Genomic DNA, 22743 nt, shown 5'->3' on the forward strand with positions numbered 1-22743 from the left:
TCGCTATAATATTCTATGAAATCTACGAAGTGTGGGGAACGACCTGTGTTTTCCTGGGTCTAATAATTTGGATGTTACACTTTTTCTCCCCCTTTTATCTATACTGGTTTAGTCTCTAAATGACTAAAAACTGAAGCTTCACAAAGATCACAGATCTTGCATTAGTTTCTTAAGAAGATAATAAACTCAAATCACAAACAGAAAACAAAGGTATTTCAAAAATCAGAAAGGTTAAGAGTAGAGTAAGCATGCTAGGTAATGAAACAATACAAAAAAGAAACACATTTCAATGAAAATTAATGAAATTTTCATTTTCACCAATATGATGGACAAAATGCATTAGTACTTCTAGTACAATAAATACGCACAAAGATAGGTTCAAATATTGTTTAAATACTTTTTAAAATACATCATTCACAAGCTGGCAAGAAGGGAAATCTTTAAGAATATAAAGATGAAAATCCAAAAATCGAGGTAGGCAAAATCTGAAGCCAGATAATATCCCAAAGGTACCTACTGATGCCTAGTGATCTAGAGGTCAGGAGAGAAAGCCTGTGTGAGGTGAGATCAGAGACCAACAGATACAGGCAAAATCCCAGAATACACTCTCGAGTAAAAGGGTAACTAGAGAAGAGAATAAGGAACCACATCTATCTTCACCAATTTTGTTTATAGGAGGAAGTTGATGAGAGAATGGGAAAAGAATCCTTACCCACATTCCTGCCTTCAAAGCAGTCTAGAGTTCTGCTTCATCTCAAGACAAGAGGACCTATGGAAGAATGAGGACACCAGGAGATTTTCAATCTTTCCAATCCCCTAATAAAAAACTAAAATTTTCAGGTAATAGCTAAAAGAAACAAGGACCATCAAGACCACTGAGAAGGGACAAATCACCCAAAACTACAAGACTCAAATATACCAGGACCTGTGCAGGAGGAAGCAACAGGGAGTTTGATGGATGGAACTAGAACTCCAACACTATGAACAAGTAGTCACTGAGAAACTGGAAAAATGAGTCAATGTGAGAACAGCAGCCAGAACTAGAAGGAACTTTTGCATACTCAATTCATAGGTGAACACAAGGAATCCACAGTAAGGTCTTAAGGGCCTGCCTAGACCTTAAGAGCTCTTGAAACCAACCAGCTAAAGCTGCCTTCTACTAAGGAAAACTGCTGGAAATAGAATACGAATTGAGCAGGACAGTAAGAAGAGGAGCAATGGAAAAGAGGAGGTCCAAATGAAAGTGACAGGACAGAACCAAATCTCGGAAAATACCAGGATGTATTTCCAAATGACTTTTTAAAAAACTAAATTACTTGGAGTAATTTAAATTAAATTACTTGGAGTCAAACTGTTAACTTTGGAGAAAATACCAGGATGTATTTCCAAGTGACTTTAAAAAACTCTCCTGACCCATCTCCCTCCTTCATTAGTGCTGAAACACTAATTTGAAATAAAAGTTAACAAGAGAAAAAGAATGATAATATAATAACTCTATAAGCAATGAAAACACAAAAGACAGACATGTTCATGAAACAAAATAATTATATTCTAATATTTCAAAACAAACTAAGAGTCAATCCTCTGCAATGGCAGGAAGGGTGAAGAGGACACATGAATACCGAGGTAACATTTATGAAAATTGAAAACAAAACAACAACAAAAACGACCTAAATACAAGTGTTTACAAAAGCCACAGAAAGGGATAAATCTCAAAAACTACAACCCTAAGGGGCAAGAATTATGGCTAGAAAAACGGTGGCAGGACAAACCAGAGCCTTACCAGCTAAAGGTGCCAAGTATCAGAGTTCAGAGTTGGGAAACTAGAAACTCAGAGCTTTCTGACAGTACAAAAACTGTAAGAGTAACAAATTCACAGCACAAAATGCTGAAGGCCCTGGCTGACAGCTGAACTACTTATGCTCAGAGAAAACCACGAGCATGGGAAAAAATCAGTGACCTGAAAGAAATCTTTTGAAAAAGCAACATGGAGCCAAGTCTGTGAATTTGATGTTCTTTCACAACTGTGCTCAGCTTGGGTTGCAGAACACTTGAAACATCAGAGAGAGTCCAAAGCTAGCAGAGCAGATATAACCAAATGAAATCCTCAGAAGAAAGAAAACCATAGAGTAAATCCATCTCTAGCCAGACGCTTAGACAACTTCCAATTCTTACAGGCACAGAGGAGACCTACAGGGTGCCAGAGTAAAAAAAACAGCAATAGAAAGACGTAAGAATAGAGATATAAGCAGCTGCCTATCACAAGGAAAACAAAGTTAACAGTTTGACTCTAAGTAATTTAATTTGCTACAATAAAAACCCAATAATCATCAAAAGAACACAAAAGAGTTTAGTCACAACATGTTCTATTTTCAATTAGACAAGCCAAAAGTAAAGCAGGACCTCTATATGCAGGTAAAAACACAGTCAATAGAAACTGACTCCAAGTCAGCTTGGAGTCATAAGAACATTGGATGTAACAGACTTCACAATAACTACCATAAATATTACAAAGAATTTGAAAAAATTCTCAAGAAACTGAAGAAAAACATGGTATCAATGAGTAAACAGATAAGGCAATGTCAACAAAAAAGTTAACAAAACATTTACTAAAATGAACACACTAGACTGGCTAAACAACAGATTGATGCTTTCTTCTCCATCTGTAATGAACTTGAATATAGAAAAAAGAGATGGACAAAAAATGAGTAGACTACAAAGACATGTTTGACAGGAAGTAGCACATTAACTGGAATCCCAGGATAGGAGAAAAAATTTCTAAAGACATAGTAACTGAAAAAATGCCTCCAAAGCTTAACATACTTCATGCAAAATAAACACAAATAAAACTACTAAGATATATCTTAGTCCTACTGCTATAAACCAAAGATAAAAAAATCTTAAAGTATACTCCTCCAAAATGACATGTTATATACAAGAAAATAATAACAATAACGATAAGAACATACACTGATTTCTTATTAGAAACTATGAAAGTCTGAAGACATGAGGACCACATACTGAAACTGCTGAAGAGGGAGGGAAACAAAAACCTGTCAACCAAGAATTCTAGTACCCAACAAAATTAACCTTTAAAAAGAAAGGTGAGATAACATTTTCAAATTAAAAAAAGAAATTATCACTGGCAGATGTGTACTACAAGAAATGCTAAAGAAAGCTTTCTAGTCCAAATGGAAATTATGCTAGATAGCAACTTGGATGTAGAGAGAGAAATAAAGAAAGCTAGAAATGGTAATTATGGGGATATATTTAATACATAACTTAGTTTGTATAAAAAGTGAAAGCTTAGCGCAAAACTTACAACACTATTGATAGAATAACAAAACATACAGCTGTAACCATAACAACGCTGAGAATGAGAGGGAAATGGAAATATACTACTGAACAAAGTATACAGATGCAATAATACGACAATAATATTAACGATAAGAAGGGAAAAAGAAATATACTATTGAAAAAATTGTTTTACCAAAAGAGCTAGAAAACAAAAAAATTAAAATGAAACGTGGAATTTTTGACTAACACAAAAACTAAGAGGAGGAATAAAGACAAATAAAAATCTCTCCCTAAAAGCACAAAATGACAAACCTAAATACAATCACACCAATAATTACTTTAAATGTAAACAGACTAAACATTCTAATCAAAAGAATAAATTCTCAGAATATAACATCTGAAAAACCCCCCATCATGGTGGAGTGAGAAAACCACTTTGTTTTTTCCTTTAAAGTTACAAGTCAGAAAAGCATAATCCAATAAAAGACCTTCTGCTCAACACACAAACACATCTGAGAGCTCCACATGAGACATCTAAAGGTAGGTGTATTAGAATAAGTAGGGGAGGCAGGACCAGGGGAATGACAGAGATGGGGGGCAGTACGGCACCTGCCACAGCCCTGACACAGTAGCAGTGGAGGAGTCAGGCTGCAACCCTCATGTAGCAGACAATATGACAGGAGGGACAAAATCAACATTTCAGCCTGAGTAGCTGATGCCCACTGTGGCTAAACCCAGTGAGAGGATGAAGAAAAACCACTGGGTTTAGCCACAGTGGCAGTCATGGCCTAGTGATTGCCAGAACTAGCAAGGGTCAAAACTGCAGATGTGTGAACCCATCTACCCTTACTACCCCCTCACCCACCCATCACAGCAAAACCTGGCATAAGAAGAATCCTACAGAGGCAGCAGAGAAGCCTTGGATAGCACAGCTGTGGTTACATGAAGACAGTGCCAGGAACTCACAGGCCCAGAGCCTCATTGCTCACCATAACCTACCATGGGAGTGGTGCCCTGAGACTGAGACGACTCAAATACAGAGGGGATACACACTACCTAACAGAATATGGGCATTTTACATTTCTGAGTGACACCACCCCACTAAGATCCCAGAGGTGCCAGTACTGCAAGTAAGAGAAAACAAAAACTTGCACTATAGCATCATGTACTGGAAAACAAATGACTACCTACTAATCTAAATTATTAAGAGCAAAATATTACTTAAAAATGAAGAGTTCACTACCTCAAATGCCCAGGCAGAGAAACAATCCATCAAGTACCATGAATAGCCAAGGAAACGAGGTAGCTTAGAAAAAAATGAAAAATCTCCAGAAACCAAATTCAGACATAGAAGACTACAATTTAAATCGGTGGTCCCCAACCCTTTTTGGCATTAGGGACCGGTGCTCCTATGAGAACCTAATGCCTGATGTTCTGAGGTGGAGCTGAGGCGGTGACGCTAGCTCTGGGGAGCAGCTGCAAATACAGATGAAACTTCACTCATTTGCCTGCTGCTTACCAACTGCTGTGTGGCCCAGTTCCTAACAGGACACTGACTGATACCAGTTTGTGGCCCAGGGATTGGGGACCCCTGATTTAAATGACAGAGAATTCAAGATTGCAGTTATGGAAAAATCTCAACAAGATACAAGAAAATTCAGAAAGGCAGTTCAATAAACTCAGGAATAAAATCAATAAAGAAAATGGGTACTTTAAGAGACTGAAACTGTAAAAAAGAACTAAACAGAAATCCCAGAGCTCAACAACTCAATAAATAAGATGAAGAATACAGCAGAGAGCATTGGAAACAGAGCCTACCTGATGTGAATGGCATGCTCAATGATGGAAATCTAGAAATGACTCAGATGGAAGAGAGACAATTGAGTTAAAAAAAAAAAAAGGAATAAAAGAATTTAACAGGAACTGACTCCATTATAAGAACAACATAAAAATACTGAGTATACCAGAAGAGAGGGAGAAAGGAAAAGAGAACATATTCAAACAAATAATCAGTGAGAACTTCCCAAATCTACAGAAAGAGCTAGACTCTTGTATTGAAGCTAACAGAACACCTAACTATCTCAATGCAAAAAGACCTTCTCCAAGACACATTATATTAAAACTGTCAAAGTTAATGGCAAAGAAAAGAATTCTCAAGACAGCCAACAAAAAAAAAAAAAAAAGACAACGACAGTAACCTATAAAGGAAACCCTATTAGATTATCAACAAAAAGTTTAGCAGAAACGTTATAAGCCAGGAGAGTGCGGAATGAAATATTCAAAATATTGAAAGAATGAAACTACCAACCAAGACTAACATATCCAGCAAAGTTGCCCTTTAGATGTGAAGGAGAAACAAAGACATTCTCAAACAAACAGAAGCTGTGGAAAATTACCACAAGACCTACATTACAAGAAATGCTGAAAGGAGCTCTTCTACCTGAAACAAAATGACAAAAGTACACAAAACTCTGAGTAAGATAACAGACAGATGCAGGTCAGTATAACTCTTTCAGAATATCATACTAAACAATTATAAAAGTTACCAAAAAAAGCAGTTTATAAAAGATTATAACTTTTGCAATTTGGAAACAAATGTGCAGCATAAAAATCTGTGCTAATTTTACGATAATCTGTGACAACAAAAACAAAAGAGGAAGAGGAAAATAACTAAACTTGTACAAGTGAATGAAGATGCAATCAGACAGAAAAGGAATAACTGTATGTATGAATTTTTATATAAATCTAATGTTAACCACGAAACAAAATCTAGAGCTGACTATAACGTAAAAAAAAAAAAAAAGTAGAGTAAAAAAAATCATATGACACCACCAAACTAAAAGAGCAGACAGAAACGCAGGGGAAAAGGAACAATGGAAACAGTCACCAGAAAACAAAAGATAAAATGGCTGTCATAAGTCCTCATGTATCAATAACCACTCCACATGTAAATGAACTGAGATCACCAATCAAAAGGCACAGAATAGTGGGATGGATTAAAAACAAGACCTAACTATATGTTATTTTCAGGAGACTCATCTCAGCTAGAAAGACAAAACATAAGTACAATGTGAAGAAAATGATACTCCAAACAAACTGCACCCAGAAAAAAGCAGACAAAGATACCTTTATCAGACAAAATTCATTTCCAGATGAAAAAGATAACAAGAGACAAAGGTGGACATTTTATAATGGCAAAGGGGACAATTCATCAAGAAGACATAACACTTAATAAATATGCACCCAACTTGGGAGTACCAATTACTAACGTACCTAAAGAAAGAAACTGACAAAAATAAATTATAGTAGGGGACCTGAATACCTTCCATTAACAATAATGAGTAAATCATCCAAACAGAAAGTCAACAAGGAAATGTTCTTAAATGACATATTAGTCCAAATGGACATAATCGATATTTATAGAACTTTCCACCCCAGAATGACAGAATGTACATTCTTCTCAAGAGCACACAAAAGATTCTCAACGACAGACTATATGTTGGAGCAAAAAACTAGTCTCAATAAATTTAAGAAGACCGAAATCACACCAACCATTTTTTCAACAACAATATGAAACAAAATTAACTACAATAAGAAAACTGAGAAAACCCACAAATATGCGGTGATTAAATAACGTGCAACTGAGCCACTTACTGGATAAAAGAAGAAATAAAACAGATCGAAAGATGCATAGAGACAAAATAACATGAAAATATGACACACCGAAATTTGGGGGATGCAGCAAAAGCATCTAACAGGATAGTTTATAGCATTACAGGCCTACTTCAAGAAACAAGAAAAAGCTCAAATAAACAACCTAACATTACATTCTAAAGAATTAGAAAAACAAATGAAGCCCAAAGTCAATAGAAGAAAAAAAAATAGTAAAAATTAAAGAAGAAATAAATAAAACAGAACAAAAATACAACATAAAAAATAAAACAAAGCTGATTCTTTGAAAAGAAAGTTGACCTCTGGCTAGACCCACTAAGGAAAAAAAAAAAGACTCAAATCATAAATGAAAGAGAAGTTACAAGAGATGCCATAAATATACAAAGGATTATACAAAAATATTACGAAAGGCTATATGCCACAAAATTTAGTAACTTAGAAGTAATGGACAAATTCTTAAAAATATATAACCTTCCCAGACTGAATCATGATTTGGAAAACCTAAATATACCAATCACTAGTAAGAAAACTGTAACTAACCAAAAACCTCTTAAAACACAAAAGTCCAGGTCCAGATGGCTTCTCTGATGACTTCTACCAAACATTCAAAGATTTAATATCTATCCTTCTCAAACACTCTCAAAATTTTAAGAGGAAGGGATAGTTGCTAACTCATTTTACAAGGCCAACATTACCCTGATGGCAAAACTGGGCAAGGATAACTCAAAAAAAGAAAATTACAGGCCAATATCTTTGAAAAACATAGATGCAAAAATCCCAAACGATATACTACCAAACCAAATACAATACATTAAAAGGATAATAAATCATGATCGAGTGGGGTTCATTCCAGAGATACAAGGATGGTTCAACACATGCAAATCAAGCAATGTGATATACCACATTAACAACATGAGATACGAATCATATATCAACAAATGCAAAAAAAATGTAGTAAGATACAACATCCATTTGTGATGAAAACACTCAATAAGATGGATATAGAAGGAGCCTCAACATAATAAGGGCCATATATGACAAACCCTCAGGTAATATCATACACAATGGTGAAAAACTAAAAGCTTTTCCTCTAAGATCAGGGACAAGGATGCCCACTCTCACCAGTATTATTCAACACTGTACTGGAAATCCTAGCCAGAGCAATAGGCAAGAGAAAAAAACAAAAAGCACCCAAAATGGGAATAAAGAATTAAAACTGTCAACATTTGAAATGAATCTATATATAGAAAACCCTAATGACCCCACCAAGACTATTAGAAACAATAAACAAATACAGTAAAGGTGAAAGATACAAAATCAATACACAAAAATCCCTTGTGTCCCTATATACTAACAATGTGATATCAGAAAAAGAAATGAACAATCTCATTTACAATAGCAACGGTAAGTACAAAATATCTAGAAATGAACTTAAAGGAAATTAAAGGACCTGTACACTGAAAATTAAAACACTGCTGAAATAAACCAAAGAAAACACAAAGAAATGGGAGATAGTCCATGTTCATGGATTGGAATTAACATTGTTAAAATGGCCATATTACTTAAGACCTGTAACAGCCAAAGCAATCCTGAGAAAAAATAACGCCATAGGTTTTACACACCCTGACTTCAAACTATACTACAAAGCTACAATAACCAAGACGGTATGGTACACACAGAAAAACACCAAGACCAATGGAACAGAATTAAGAGCCCGGAAAGAAACCCACACATATATGGACAACTAATTTTCCAAAAACATACAATGGTGAAAGGAAACCTCTTCAATAAATGCTGCTGAGAAAACTAGAAAGCCACATGCAGAAGAATGAAACTAGACTGCTAACACCATACACAAAAGTTAACTCGAATTAGATTAAAGATTTAAATATAAGACCTGAAACAATACACAGAGAAGAAAACATAGACACTAAACTTATGAACCTTGGTCTCAGAGGAGTTTTTGTGAATGTGACCCCAAAAGCAAGGGAAGTAAAAGAAAAAATAAATGAATGGGACTACAACAAGCCAAAAAGTTTGTGCACAGCAAAAGAAACCATCAACAAAACAAAAAAACAACTGAACGGGAAAAGATACTTAAAAATGATACCTCCAATTAAGGAGTAATAATCCAAAATATACAAAGAACTCATAAAACTCAACAACAAAGAAGCTAATTAAAAAATGGGCAGAGAACCTGAATAGACACTTTTCCAAGGAACATATACAGATGGCCAGCAGACATGTTATAATGAAATTTCACTAGTTATAATGAAAATTTAAATCAAAACCACACTGAGATACCATCTCACACCTGTTAGAATGGTTATTACCGATAAGACATAAAATAACAAGTGTTGAAGAGAATGTGAAGAAAAGCAATTCTCATACACTGCTGGTTGGAAGAGAAATTGGTACAACCACAAAGGAAAACAGTATGCAACAGTCCTCAACATTTTTGGCACCAGGGACCAGTGCTCCTATGAGATTCTAATGCCTGATGATCTCAGGTGGAGCTGAGGCCATGATGCTATTGCTGGAAACAATTGCAAGTACAGATGGAGCTTCGCTCAATCACCTGCCCGCCACTCACCTCCTGCTGTGCAGCCCAGTTCCTAATAGGCCACGGACCAGTACCAGTCTGCAGCCCGGGGTTTGGGGACCCCTGGTATAAACGTTCGTAAAAAATTAAGACTAGAACTACCATATGACCCAGCAAACCCTATTCTAGGCATATATCTGGAAAACTTAACACTTATTCGTAAAGATATATGTAACCCTATGTTCAATGCAACATTATTTACAATAACCAATACATGAAAACAACCTAAGTATCCAATAAATAAAATATATGGCATACATATACAACAGAATACTAAATAGCCATAAAAAAGATGAACTTTGCCATTTGTGACAATATGGATGAATCTGAGAGTATTATGCTAAGTGAAAATAAGTCAGATGGAAAAGGACAATAAACATATGATTTCACACATGTGGTATATAAAACAAAAAACAAAAAATGAACAACCAAACAAAAAAACAAACTCGAAAATACAACAGAATGGTGGTTACCAGAGGGGAAGGGGAACAGGGTGGGGGGACAATAAAAAGAATAAAGAGGATTAAATATATGGTGACAGAAGGAGGCTAGGTTGTGGGCAGTGGCACACAATGGAGTATACAGATGTTATATGATAAAGTTGTACACTAGAAATTTATATACTGTTGTTAACCAATGTTACCCCAGTGAATTTAATGTTTTTTTTAAAATTCCCAAAAGCTCAATGTACCTCATGCATTACCAAATTGAATTTTTTCGAAACCAAGAGCCAACTATATTCTACTTTCAAAAGAATCACTTTAAATATAAAGACAAACTAAAAGTCTGAATAAGTATATACCAAGGCTGGAAGAGCTATATTAATGTAAAAAACAGTAGATTTCAAGGAGTATTGCTACAGACAAAAAGAAAAATTTCATGATTTTAAAAGGTCAACAGAAGAAGGATATACATATATAATGCATCTAGTGACAGAGCATCAAAATATGTGAAGTAAGGACAAGAGGAACAACAAACACTTTTTTTATAGTTGGAGATTGTAACACACCTCTCAGTAATTGATAAAACTAGACCAAAGAAAAGTATAGAGGAGATCTAAATAACAATACCAACCTTAATTTAGCTGCTAGTTGTGAAATACTCCAACAACAACTAAAGAATCATACAACCTTTTTAAGTGCCCAAGGAACATTCACCAACAGGGACCATATACTGGCCATAAAAGAAGTCTAAATAGATTCCAAAAGACTAAAATCTTACAGAAAATGTTCTCTCACAATGGAATTAATAAATCAAAACTAAAACATATAGTAAAACTTCGAATGTCTGAAAATTAAACAACTTAATTCTAAACAAACTATGGGTCAAAAAAAAGGGAAAATAGAAAATTTTTTGACCTACATAAAAATTAATGTATATCGAGCTTCACAGGATACACTAAAATAGGGCTTGAAGGAAATTTACAGCATTAAATGTTCATATTAGAAAACAAGGAGTCTTAAACCAGTGACCTAAGCTTCCTCTTATGAAACTAAAAAGTAAATTAAACCAAAACTAGAATATGAATAAAAATTATTTTTGTTAAAGTCTATACTTTAAAGTAAAATGCATTTAAAGACACAACACCAAAGTTTTAGAATATAAAGTCTGAATAGCTTTATATCTAATAAAGACACACAAAAAAATTTCAGTACCAGATGGCTTCACTGATAAATTCTAGTAAACATTCATAGAAGAATCAAAATCAATTTCAGAAAGTAACACAACCACTTTCAGAAAATACAAGGAAAGAATGCTTCTTAACTTTTATGAGACCAGCAAAACTCTGACATGAATTGAGCAGAGAAAATTACAGATCAATACTTTATAAACATAGAGCCAACAATTCCTTAAGGCATTAACATATATTGAGATCCAAACATCTTCATATTATTCATATTCATATCAAAACAATATCTACTCTTAGACCCACTGTAATAAAATGCAGAACTATTAAGGGAAAAAAATCTTAAAACTACCAGAAACTCTGGTGACCTATATAAAGAGAAGCAGATTTTTCATCAGCTACGAAATTAATAAAACTTAATTGTCATCTTCCAGTCAAGATGGAGGAACAGGTAAACATTATCCTTGCCTCTTCTCACGACCACATTAAAATTACAAGTAAAGAACCACCATCATCAAGAATGAGAATGGTCTGAAGTCTAGGTGAACAGAAGTCTTATAACTAAGAATATACAGAATAAGCCACACTGACACTAGGAGGAGCAGAGAAGCAAAACGAGTTGGCCCTACACCCACCCACACATGGCAGTTAAAAATCAGGAGGGTTATCACAGATGTGGAATTCCCCCATGAGGAGCAAGGGGTCCCAGCCCCACATTCAGCTCCCCAAACTGGGGCTCCAGTATGAAGACGAGAAGTCCCTACAACTTCTGAGAAGCTGTGAAAACCAGCAGATATTGTGGCTGATCAGAGGGCAGCTGGAATCCAAGGTATTCTTCTTAAAGGGCCACGTGTGGACTTTACTCACTGACAGAGTCACTCTGAGCTCCAGTGCTGGGGTAGCAGCTCAAAAGGAACCAGGGACATATAGGGATGAAATAAAGTGGTTTCAGGGTGAGGGCTGGAGGAGCAGCTCTCTATCAGACAGAAGTGCTGGCAGAAAACAATGCTCCTCTACTGAGCTTCTCAATTCCCAGCGTGCAGACACAGGCAGGCCTATGAATACCCATCAACCTGGCTAACACTGTTTACCCTACCCTTGTGATTCCCTGAGACCCCGCCCCACCCAACGTGGGCCCAATAAAGCCTCTACTAGTGGCTTTTCCATACACACAACCTGTCTTGGCTCATGCTTCAGACTTTCCTAAAATCTCTCAAAGGTTCACAAACCTCAAACAAGCAGCATCTAGCCTCGGCATACCCCTTACCTCTTGTGCAGCCACAAACCTGGCACTAGTGGTAGCTAGCTTCAGTTTGCAGCTTAACCTCTCCCACGTACCTCTCCAAGCCCAGCGCAAGTGGCAACCATCCGCAGATCACTTTATAGCTCATACCAAGTGGTCCCACGCAGGGTGCAGGCAACAGGTGACCCTGGCCGGAAACAAAGCCTATCCCATGAGGCCCCCAAACCAACACACCCAGCAGCCAGCTTCAGACACCAGAGCACCACCCAACCACCTCCACATATGGCACACCCAAAAGGCAGACTGGGCAAGCACAAGAGCCCTGCTAAAGCGAATCCTGTTCCATAGGGTCAGCCCCTGCACAACTGTTCCTCCACTATAGTCACAGCCAGTCCTCACAACCAATCAGCCCAAGGATCAATCCTTCCCCACACTGATGTGCAAACTGCAACCGAAGCCCAACTACAACAGGAAGACACAAACAACCCACACAAGGGACACACCTGGAGCAGCTGGCTTAAGTGACCAGGAAGACTCTAGCATTGGGCCCCACAAGACACCTACTACATAAGGCCACTCTACTAAGGCCAGGAAACATAGCAGTTCCACCTAATACATAGAAACAAACACAGAGAGGCAGCCAAAATGGGGAGTCAAAGGAATATGTCTTAAATGAAAGAACAAATTTTCAGAAAAAGTAGTAAAACAGAAAAAAGCAATCTACCCGACACAGAGTTCAAAAATTGGTTATAAGGATGCTCAATGATCTCAGTTAAAACTTCAACAAAGAAAACATAAAAATGGAAATAGAAAATGTAAAAAAGAACCAGTCAGAAATAAATAATATAATAACTAAAACAAAGAATATATTACAGATAACCAACAGTAGGTCACAAACAGAGGACTGAATCGGCAATTTGGAAGACAAGGCAGTAGAAAACACACAATATCAGAAAAGCCAAAAAAAAAAAAATCAAAAAAATGAGGATAGCTTAAGGGACCTCTGCGACAACAGCAAGCAATACAACATTTGCATCATAGGGGTCTCAGAAGGAGAAGAGAGACCCCAAGGAATTGAAAACATAGTTGAAGAAATAATGAGTTAAAACTTCCCTAATGTGGTGAAGAATATAGACATACAACCTCAGATGCAGAATCCCAAATGAGATGAACCCAAAGAGGTCTGTCTACACCAAGATATGACATAATTAAAATGCCAAAACTTAAAGAAAGAATCTTAAAAGCAGCAAGAGAAAAGCAGTTAGTTACCTACAAGGGAGCTCCCATGAGACTGTCAGCTGATTTCTCAACAGAAATTTTGCAGGCCAGAAGGGATTAGCATGAAATATTTAGTGATGAAAAGCAAGGACCTACAATCTAGATTACTCTACGCAGCAAAGCTATCACTTAGAATCAAAGGACAGATAAAGAACTTACCGGACAAGGCAGTAGAAAACACACAATTGGAACAGCCAAAAAATAAAAAAGAAAAAAATCCAAAAAAGCTAAAGGAGTTCATCACCACCAAACCAGTATTTTGAGAAATGTTAAGGGAGCTTTTTTAAGAAGAGCAAAAACAGAAATAATAAATGGCAATAAATACATACAACAATTATTTTCATTGTGAATGGATTAAATGCTCCAATCAAAAGACATCAGGTGACTAAGAAAACAAGACACATATGCTGCCTACAAAAGACTCACTTCAGATCAAAAGACACACAGACTGAAAGTAAAGGGATGGAAAAAGACATTTCCTGAATAAGGAAACTGGGCGGGCAAGAGGGCGCGTGAAGCTAGGGCAGCAAAACTTATACCAGGCCAAACAGTCTTTAAAACAAAGGTTATATATAATAAGAGACATAAAAGAACCCAGTAATTCCACTGGGTTCCAGAAAACACTACTTCAAATGGACAGGTGCATTCATATGTTCATTGCAGCATTATTTACAACAACCAAGATATGGAGGGAACCTGGGTGTCCATCAGTCAGAGAATGGATAAAGAAGAGGTGGTATATCGATACAATGGATTATTACTCAGCAATTAAAAGGAATGAAATCTTGCCATCTGTAACATGGATGGAACTAGAGGGTATTGTGCTGCATGGAATAAGTTAAGACAAAGATAAATGCCATATATTTCTCTTATATGTGGAATCTAAAGAACAAAATAAAGAAACAAAACAGAAACAAACTCACAGATGCAGAGAACATTATGAGAGTTGCCAGATGGGAGGGTGGTTGGTAGAAGGGTAAAAAAGAGGAAGAGATTAAGAAGTACAACTTGGTAGTTACAAAATAGTTTTGGCATACTAATATATGGTATAGTGTCAGATAGGTACTACATGTGTCAGGGTGACCACTTCGTAAGTTATATAAATGTCTAATCACTATGTTGTACACCTGAAGCTAATATAATATTGTATGTCAACTGTGAAAAAATTATTTAAAAAACTTAAATCATCAACCAATAAAATTTATACCCAGCTAAAGCCATTATAAATTAAAAATATATAGAAAATAGTAAGATTATCTTTAGACATAGCAATACTAAGAATTTACTATCCCAAATCCTTACTAATATAACCATTAAAAGATGTAATTCAGTCTACTCCTAGATATATACTCAAAAGAACTGAAAAGTATGCAAAAACTTCTACATCGATGTTCCCTGCAACATTATTCATAACAAAAAATAGTTCCTAATAGATTATCCTTGAAAACATTGTGCTCAATTATTAGCACACCATGAAAGAAGCCAGACACAAAGGACGACATATTGTATGATCCTATTCATATGAAATGTTCAGTATAGACAAACTAGAGAAAGAAAGTAGATTAGTGGTTGCCAGGGGTGCAGGGGTAGGGTTGGGGGTGATAACTGATGGGTATGGAGTTTCCTTCTGAGGTGACAAAATGTTGAAATGAGAGGTAATAGCTGTACAACTTTGTGACTATACTAAAAAACACTGAACTGTACACCTTAAAGGAGGAACTCTGTAGTATCCAAATTATATATCAAAAAAAAAAAATAAAAGAATAAAATGTAATTCAAAAACAAAGGCAGCCCATATAGAAGGGGAGAGATAAATGAAACGAGCATTCAAATATAATGTTAGAAAATTTAAATAATCGGTAATTTAAACACTGGAAAGAATTTTAAAATTCTCGAGCATAAGATGAGGAAATAGATATATTCAGAAGGTAAAGAACACTGAAATCCTTGTCACATTTCCGAAGAGAAATTACTGAATAACTTGATTGCTCAGAATAACAATAACGCAGAATTTAAAAGAAATTAATGGTAACCAGAGGGTCAAAGAATCTATATCCTCAAACCTGCAAAAGAATGAACAGTCAATCCATCCAGAAAAATCTCTCAAACCAAGAGAGCTGGAAAAAAAAAATGCAAAGGATAAGTAGCAATCATTAATCAAACTATTTCAGAAATCATAACAAATATAAATACACCAAACTCATAAAAAACATCGAATTGAAGTTTTTCTATCTTGCTTGTAAGAGACACTTCTAAACAAAACCACTTTTTTTAATTAAAAGGAAAATTATATGACTAGCAAATACTACCCAAAACAATTCGGTATAACCACATACAAAAACATAAATTTTTAAGAAAAATTTTCATTAATAGAGTACTACCAATTGAAGCGTATAGTACATTTGATAAATACGTAAGTTTGATATAAATTTATACATCTCAACCCTAAACTAAATGAATCGAACTCTAATCCCCCCAAAAAATCTTTTACAAGATCACAAAAGGAAATCTCCATGACTTCAAAGATTCACAAAGACCATTCTCTGACCATGATGTAATTCAATTAGAAAATAGTGAAGGAAAAGATTATCATCTTTAAAATATTTAAATTTAAATACTCAAAAAACAAAACCCTTGTGGCTGTAATTTTTTTGAAAAAGAGAAAATACGTTTCAAATAAAAGTCTAAAGATACGTAAGATTGAAAAAATAAATCAAACTCAAATTTGTAAGATGTGGCTAAAGCTGTACTTACTTTTACAGCCTTCATTAAAAAACAAGATGAGCTAAGTATTCGATTCAGTAAGGTAGGAAAAGAACCACATAACCGAAAGACAGAGGAAATAAAAAGTAAGCAATAAAGAAGTAAAAGACAAAGATACAATAGAAAATCAATAAAAAAATGATTTTTAAAAATGAATCAAAGAGAAAATATCTAAGAAAACAGGCAGAAAAAACATGAAGCATATTAAAGGTATATAATCACAAATCCAGTATAGATTTTTAAATATTCTAAAAGTGTTCTAATATAGAAAGCTTTAAGCACATTTACTTAGGAAATAGCACTATTAAATCAACAAGACCTAATTCTTCAATGGATGACCAAATAACTACCCATCTTAAAAGGCAACAGAGGCTCAGATGATTTTATAGTCAAGTCTAAGAAAATCTTCAAAAACCAGAAAATCCAAAGATTCTGCCAACTGAGAATAGAAAAAAAAAAAGTGTTGGTTACTTCTTCTTCAAATAACTATAACGACACTGATTACGAGAAGTGAACAATGTCCATAAAATAATACACTGTGACTAAGCAGGGTTTATCCTAGAAATGCAAGGAAGGCTCAACATCAGAAAATATAATATAGTACTTTAAAAAATTAAGAGGGATTAAAAAATGACATTCTAATAAATGCAGAAAATACATTCAGTACAATTCAATAATGTTTCATGATTTAAAAACTCTTCACAAGCCAGAAATACAGGAGAACTTTACCCAGATTTTTAAGGTATATAGCACATATCTACAGCTTTTACTTAATAGTAAAATTTCATGGAATGTATAGAATTAGAAATGAAGAATGCTTGTTATAACTTATATTCAACATTGTACTGGATGGTTCCAGTCAATGTAAAAAACAAACACACAAACAAAAACACCAGGTATGAGTTGAAAAGAGAAATATATAATTATCCCCATTTGCAGAAGATATGACTGTCTACATATAGATCTAAAGGAATCTACAAATTTCCAAATAACACGATAGTTCGACAAGGTTGTAAATATAAAAATCAGACATAAATAGCTTTTCCATGCACAAGTATTAACCAATTAGAAAAAATAACTTTTCAGAGATTCCATTAGCAAGAGCAACAAAAAACTAGTGTCTAGGAATAAATCTAAGGCCATACAAAACTTTCAGAAAGTTCCTAACAAGATGTAACTGAAGGACCAAAAGGTGGGTAGAGGGAAAGAGAGAGGAAGAGAGAGGGAGAGAGACATAATTAAGGGAACATTTGCCTTTCCCCATGATTTTGGATCTGATTCCCTCTTGCCAACTTGGGTAAATCATTCCAGCTACTGTTCTCTCTCTCTCTCTCCTCATTCATTAATTTTCCCTTCCTATAGCTCTTTCCTAACATCACACAACATACTGTAATTTCTCCTATCTTAAAGCAAACAAACTCCAGAGCCTACCTCACCCTCCTGGTTCCTTTTTCACAGAACTGGTCTTGACAGTTGCCTATAATCAACAACTCCAGTGCCTCTTTTTTTATTCTCTTATGAGCGGGTGCCAGGCTCTAGTCCCCAGCACTCCAGCTAAACTGCTGTTGCCAAGTGGCCTCTGTGCTGCCAAATTTAAGTTAATTCGCAGTCCTCAGCGACAGCACAGAACACATTCCCTCTTTCTTGAAAAGTTCTTCATCTGGCTTCCAGGGCACCACTACCTCGTTTCTACTTTTCTAGCCACATCTCTTCTCAGTCTGCTTTATCGTGTCTTTATCTTCCCCAAGTTCTATCTAAGAATGCCCCCAAGATTTAATCTTCATATCTTTTCTCTCTTTATACTCAACTCCCTGGATGATTAAATTCTCTCGTGGCTTTAAAAACCGTGTTACACTGATTTTCTCCCAAAATTATCTCCCACCTAAGCATATGCCCTAAACTCTAAACTTATATAGCCTATTGCTGCTCAACACTGCCACCTGTATGTCTAAAAGGCATCTCAAGCTTAACAAGTCTAAAATCCAACCCCTAATTATCTGCCTACCAGCACTCCTACGAAATAAAACCAAAGCTACCTCTTAGTAACACTTGGCTTTAAAAATGGCAAATCCATTTTTCTACTCAACCCTAAAAACCCTAGGTCCTTACAACTGCTTCTCATTCCCACATATCCAACATCCAATCCATGAATAAATTCTGCTCAGCTCTACCTTTAAAATATACTCCAAATGCAATCACTCTTCACTACCTCCATCACACCGCCACCCAGATTTCAGGCAAGATCGGGTGCATTCAGGGTGGTATGGTCATAGACTCCGCCCAGATTTCAAACTTCCACCATCTTCTGCCAGCCTCCCAATCAGTCTTCCTGCTTCCTTCCTGATCCCCTTATAGTTTATTCTCCAAACAATTTCTAGCATAACTCTTTACACTTAAATTTCATTACATATTCCTCCAGTGGTTTCCCATCTTACTAAAAACAAAACTCAAAAAAATATTTAGCACATGTGCAAAGGGCCTACATGGACCCCACTGCCACCATGACCTCATCTTCCATTATCTCCATCTCCAGACACAATGGCCTCCTGGCACTGCTCAAACTCTTCAAGAACAGCCAACCTCAGGAGGCATTCCTTTGCTTTCAAGCTCCAAATGTCACCTTATCAAGGAAGCTCTTGCTGACGATTTACATAAAAAAAATAACAAACCCAAGTTACTAGCTGTATCCTAATTAGCCTGCTGCCACTATTACAAAATAAACTCCTTGGGGGCAGGGACTTTAATCTATTAGGTGTCTGCTGTATCTTCAGTGCCACAGATTAATCCCTGAACACAATGCAGCAGCCACCCCAAACCCAACATGGTTTCTTGTGTAATTCAACAAGATGATTGCAATGCGTAAGTGGAAAAGCACACCACCAAGAAGAATTGAGAAGTTTTTCAGGAAGAAAACAAGATAAAGATAGCTGGGTAAAGCAAGTTTCTAAAACTTATAAAGCCATGCTAATTACAACGGTGTGGTGTGACCAAGGAAAACACCAACAGAACAGAGGAAACTGACCCACACATAAATGAAAACTTCGTATATAGCAGAGGCAGCAAATAAGTGCGGAAGAGATAGACTGCATCGTAAATGGTGAAAACAAGATTATCCACATTTAAAAAAGAAATCAGACACCAACTTCATGTCATAAACAAAAACTGTAGGCATAAGAAGCAAAACTTAGATGAAAAAACAATGATCTTAAGAGTAGGATTTCCTAAACGAGCAACAAATTGAGGAAAATAAATTCGACTACGTTAAAATGTAAAATTTTCGTTAATTTGGCAGATAAAATATGTAACTACAGCTGACCCCTGAACAACTGGGGTTAGGGATTCTACCACTCTGCACCCCCCAAAATCCAGATAACTTTTAATTCGCCGAAATCTTAACTATAGAGGCCCTATAGTTGAATCACATCCACGATTCGACCAACCAGGAACAGAAAACAGTATTGGAAGGGAAAGAGTATTTTCGATCCCCAGCTGGTAATGCGAAAATACTCTATAATCCGCGGCGGGATGAATCCGCAGATTCGAAACCCAGGAATTGGAAGGGCGTACTATATTTACTGAAAAGTAATTCCACCTGTAAATTGACCCACACAGTTTCAAAACCCCCGTTGTTCAAGGCTCACCTGGATATTACAGATTTTAAAATTTTTAATGAAGAATGAAGACACAAGTCACCAGTACAGGATGTTTAGTTGAGAAGCCAAAATGGAGCCCGCAATGCAGAAAGTGAAAGGCCACTGCGACTGCGGGAAGAATCAGGTATCGCGCTACAGTCTGGGATCCTACGGAGGAGGTCTCAAGATCGCGAGACAGGGAACGGGACTTGCGTAAAGTGCGTGACCTGCGTGACCTTCATGACCTGCGTGCATGTGGGCTGGTGAAGCCAGAAATACTGAGTGCAGCGCCAGCTAAAACGCCATAGTATTGCTTGTCAACAAGCTATATGGATTGGCATACTAAAAAAAAGACACACCGCAGATTAGACGATATCTGCAATTTATAAAAAAAAGATTAGCATCCATTACAAAGAACTCCAACAAATCAATAAGGCAAAAGAAAAATGGATCAAAGAAATAAAAAGGTTTTTATATAAAATTCTACAATGCCATCACATTTTCTATTTGTCTTCTGTTAAATAACAAGTATATACTTCTATTTTTATGAACTGTTATCTATATACATCTATTCTTCTATCTGTATGCATAAAGATGTCAGGAATGATGGTCCTCTATGGTCTGTGGTGGTTAATCTAGGGTGGTAGAGATGGGATATTTTTTTTTCTTCGACTTTCACCATCTTTCTTCAATGAACACACACACATAGGGCCTTTACATACAAACCACAAGTAAGGTGATGAGATTATGTAAATTCTGGAAATTCAAAGGACCAGTCTGCCAAGTGAATGTCATCTGGTTCAAGCAGTGACCTTCAAAGGCCAAGCTCTTATGTCAAAGAGGCTGTTGACAACAGAAAACATTCTCAAAACTTTCTCCTATTCTAGGATTGCCCTCAGAGTTTCTAAAATATCTTCCATGGTGCCAAATCTTTACTCCCTAAGGGAGAAATGAATTTTAGAATAACTGAAGTAATTCATAACAGTAAGTCTAGTGAGTCAAGCTGATGATATATTGTAAATCAAAAGCAGTTTCTCACACAAAATGAAGTGTCCTAATAAGGAAACACATCACTAGGTCCTCTGCATCTCACTGATTCTCAAATTTCATTTCCACATACTAACAATCTATTTGACTCTATGGAATCAGTTATAGAATGAACAATGGTATTGGTGATAAAATTCACATGCTGATTTACTTAATGTTGATGTTTTCTTAGTTCTTATGAAGTTAATGCTTGTCATTGTACATGAGTCTTTTAATGTTAAAATTTACTTAAAAGATTTCTTAAATTTAGGCATTCTTCCCATTTAAAAGGTTTCATCAATATTATTTATAAATTCTTTTCAAGAAATTTTTCATATACCACTTTTAACAAACATAAATAATTTAAGAATGTAGACTAGATAGCTTCTTGCTAACATATATCCAAAATAGAGAACAAGGGAGAAAAGTAAATCTTTCTGTATGTTTGTTGCTCTTTTGTATCATTATTGATATTTTACAAATAGGCAAAAACCTGACTGGGTGACATGTCCTAAATTAATAATGACATAAAGCAGAATGAGAAATCCATTTCCTACTAAGGACAAACACATGGAAAAGAGGAAGTGGGGGCAAAAGAAAAAAAAAATCAATAAACTAAGGCCAGCTTAGTTTAGTTTGAAAGTTGATTTTAGAAAGACAAGGATTCTACTGTTCACCTGACCTTTTTCATAAAGAAGAGGAACCTAAACTTTTCTTAATAGTTCAATTCCATATTATGATGAAGTGTAGTAGGGACAGGACTCTAAAACAGGATGGGGTGAGAAAAGTGACAGAGAAGAGAGAACAAGTAGGTAGAAAAGACAGCAACACTCAATCTCATTTCCCTTGACCCAGAGTTAAAGGCCAAAAATGCAGAAAGCTAGGGGGAAAAAAGAGTAATCGGACAATTTTTGAACAAAGATTTGTTCAATAGTTGATCCTGCAACATCTTTCAGTGACAGGAGTTTCTGATATACACCTCGCAAAAGCTGATAAAACACATCACACATGGCTCTTAAGCCACTCTTTCTACTTAGGTAGTAGCTGCTTTAGTTTGAATTACTGGGAGTGAGAGAACGTCTAGAGCAGGGAGGCTTGCCAGGACTGGGAACCAGAAATGTAGCTGGTCCAGCAATAAAGCCTGGTGGGCGGACTGATTATGTGCACAGCCAGGTCTGTCCCCTGGATTTTTCCCCTTCCTGGGATTCTACTAGGGAGAGAAGCAAAATAGAAAACCGAAAGAGCTTCTGAAGAAGTAGTACCAACTGCTTTGCTATTCCTGTAAAAAAGGAGAAGCAAGCTGTCACTTCTGCTGGGTCCCCACCAGGCTTCACAGAACATGAGGGCTTTCTAGCTGACCTCACACCACCTGCAGGAGGCAGTTCCACTCAATTTATTGGAGGACTGGCAAGACACCCTTCCTCCTCCCAGGGGAGCAGAGTAGATAGAGTCATGAGAACATTTCCTGTTACGATGGCAGACAGATTCCAGAAAAACTCAGGTCACACTTTTGAGTAGTGGAAGGTGGTGGTAAAGGACAGGAAAGATGGAAATCTCTATCTTACTTTTAGTTCCCACCCTAATCACCCAGCAAAGTAGGGCC

General features: G+C 36.2%; 1 protein-coding gene across 3 annotated transcripts in view; it reads right to left on the reverse strand.

The window, feature by feature from the left end:
- Positions 1–22743, reverse strand: part of CDYL (chromodomain Y like) — a 163894-nt gene that overhangs the window by 131820 nt on the left and 9331 nt on the right. The gene's annotated exons all lie outside the window — the stretch shown is intronic.

This window comes from Pteropus medius, unplaced genomic scaffold (genome assembly GCF_902729225.1).
Source record: "Pteropus medius unplaced genomic scaffold, Ma_sr-lr_union100, whole genome shotgun sequence".
Classification (NCBI taxonomy): domain Eukaryota; kingdom Metazoa; phylum Chordata; class Mammalia; order Chiroptera; family Pteropodidae; genus Pteropus; species Pteropus medius.